Genomic DNA, 2,836 nt, shown 5'->3' with positions numbered 1-2,836 from the left:
ATCAGGAGGTCATGTCAACCCTGAGTCAAGCAATGCCAGCTGTGTGGAACGGGATCACCAGAATGTCATCCACATACATCAAGTTCCCATACAATGCTGTTGAACAGGCCAACATTAAAGTGCAATTTGCAGCAAGAGCTGATTTCCCTAATGTAATCGGAGCTATTGGCATCACAGGATGAATTTGTTTTTGTCAACAGGAAACATTTTCATTCCATAAATGTTCAAACACTATGTGATGCACAAATGTAGCTCATTGACATCGTGGCTAGGTGGCCTGGTTCAATGCAGGACTCGTTCATTCCGACCAACAGCATGGTTGGGAACAGGCTGGAGGCTGGCACAGTGCGCAATATGTGGCTTCTTGGTGAATAAATAATTTATCTGTTAATAAAGCTGTTTTGTCCTAAGTATTCGTTTCCCACTAAAGCACCTATAATTAGAAAAAAGTGTGATTCATTCAAATGGTGTATGAACAAAGGAAACTAAATCTATTTCACGTGTTTTCTGCCTTCATTTGACCCCAGGGCACCGTAGCTGTTGACCGCTCTCACCAACCCCAGCACTGACCAAGAGAGGATGACCTCTGTTCCTGAACTCAGGGAGTAGTGGAAAGGGCAATCAGCCTGGTGAAGGGATGCTGGTGCTGCTTGGACAGGTCCAGGAGAAATACTCCACTTCACTTCCACCTTTATATCAGACCATTTCTTTTTGATTTCCTTGTGTGTGAGCTGCTCCGAACCCACATCATTAACAGCTTCACACACACGCTCCCACACACTTTTCTTTTTGTGTTTATGCCTGACGACAGGCTACCAAATAGAATATCTGTGTCTCTACTTGATTTAATAACACTTCGACCTCAGACTTAGTGAAGTTCCTGTTTTTCGCTTTACTCATACTGAATCATCTGATTGTACAGAGTGGGGAATCCGCGATGTAGGCCCTATTTAAATTCATTTCCATATTTAAATTGCGGCATGGATAGGGAGGAGTTTGGCACTCCTACATGTGCACTCTATTCCACGTTGACTGGGATGTACAAAGGAAAGATGGTTGGATCCATGCGAATGCACGCTTTGATACGTCTGATTTTTGTTGGGCGGACCCCATTGAGCGCATGCCATATGTCTGCTACCACTATGGGTTCCCCAGTTTCACAGACCACACACACAGACAGTTAGCCATTTGCGGGCTCTTTATTCTAACTCAGAGGAACGCCAACACTCAGCTGATCACAGGCTATCTCTTCTCTGGGCTGGGTGTCAGCTTCCTCATCTCTGTCTGACTGTGCCTGCAGGTCCAGCACGCTACTGCGTTTAAAAGGGGACAGTGATTAGTCAACTAGCTACAGGCGCGCCTGGCGCTGCTCTCCTGAGCCCTCCCCACACCTCTCCTCTGCAGCTGATGCACCACGCCCCCTCCACATGCCTCCACCGCCCAACTTAGGTCGGGGAGCCGTCCGGCCCAGCCCACTTCCTCAACTGTCCCAATGGGAGCGGGAAAGGAAACCGACAGGTAACCGACAGGGCCGGGAACACACCATCATGCCCGGGTGAGTTTCCACATGGTGTTGAATGAGGCTTGTGTATTTTTTGACAGCTGACGTTGCTTACGGCCATACCAACCTGAACACGCCCGATACTGGGAGTGGTGATCGCGAGTGGCGCGAATTTCGTATTTGCACAGCGAGGGCCTGACTTCTCCTCTGTGATAATTTTGTTCTTTGGTTGAAATCAGAAGATAGTTGTTTTATTTGATCTTTTGGGCTTATTGTCCCCGTAATTTCCCCGACGGCTCTCGGGCTGTTCGGGAGATTGTTTTTTTTTTCTCCGCTTAAGCTTATGATGAGGAATCAAGGGGAGGAAGACAATGAACACTCAGGAGCAAGGAATGGCTGTAAACACGAAAAAGATGGGGAGGGAGCTGACGGTGGAAGTGGAGGTGGAAGATACGAAATCAATCGCGGTAATGGACCTGCTGAAAGGTGTAAAGAAGGAGTGTGGGGAAATTTTAGGTTGTAGAATGAAGACGGACAAGAAATTTGAAATTACAATGAAGGATGGTGCCGGGAAGGCAAAGTTGATTGACGGCATAAGAATAAATGGAGTGCCAGTGATCGGACGTGACATAACGAACAGCGACATGGTCGTCTCTTTCCTAAACTTACCTGTGTATCTGAAAGACAGCACGATCATGGAAAGACTTAATGAATGGGGGTCCGGCCACTGTCGGCAATTAAACACCGTGTGTGGCCAGGCACAGACAGTGCCGACGGCACGAGATTTTTAAAGGTCCGGTTCAACGAGCAAGTCAGGTCACTGCCATACGCCACTAAATTTGAAACCATGAGAGGCGTGGAGTATTTCCGTGTGATCCATGATAGACAGATCCAAGTGTGCAGAAAATGCATCAAGCCGGGACACATCTTCAGAGAATGCCCGGAGTTCAAGTGTTTCAGGTGCGGAGAGAGTGGCCACTACTCATGGGAGTGCGCGGAGAGGAGAAGGACGGAGGAGGAGATGGATGAGGAAGTGGAGGAGGAGAACGGAAGCGACAACCACGACGGCAAAGGAGGCCAAGGTCAAACAGAGGACCTAGATAAGGGTGAGGAGGACATGGGGATCGAGGAAGAGGAGGATCCGAAAACTGGTGGAAAGGATGTCGGTGGAGCGGAGAACGTGAACAAAGTTAGCGAGGACAACAAGAACGCAAATGGAGAGGGTGGAGAGGAACCAAACCCTGCTGCCGAACAAGGAAAGGAGAATGCAGAAAAGGACCGAGGACGGTTAAATGGACATGGAAGAGGGGAAGAGAACAGACAATCGGACTTGAC

The sequence above is a fragment of the Mugil cephalus genome, chromosome 23, assembly GCF_022458985.1.
Source record: "Mugil cephalus isolate CIBA_MC_2020 chromosome 23, CIBA_Mcephalus_1.1, whole genome shotgun sequence".
Lineage (NCBI taxonomy): Eukaryota > Metazoa > Chordata > Actinopteri > Mugiliformes > Mugilidae > Mugil > Mugil cephalus.
The sequence above is the reverse complement of the archived record's forward strand: the minus strand, read 5'-3'. Positions refer to the sequence as shown.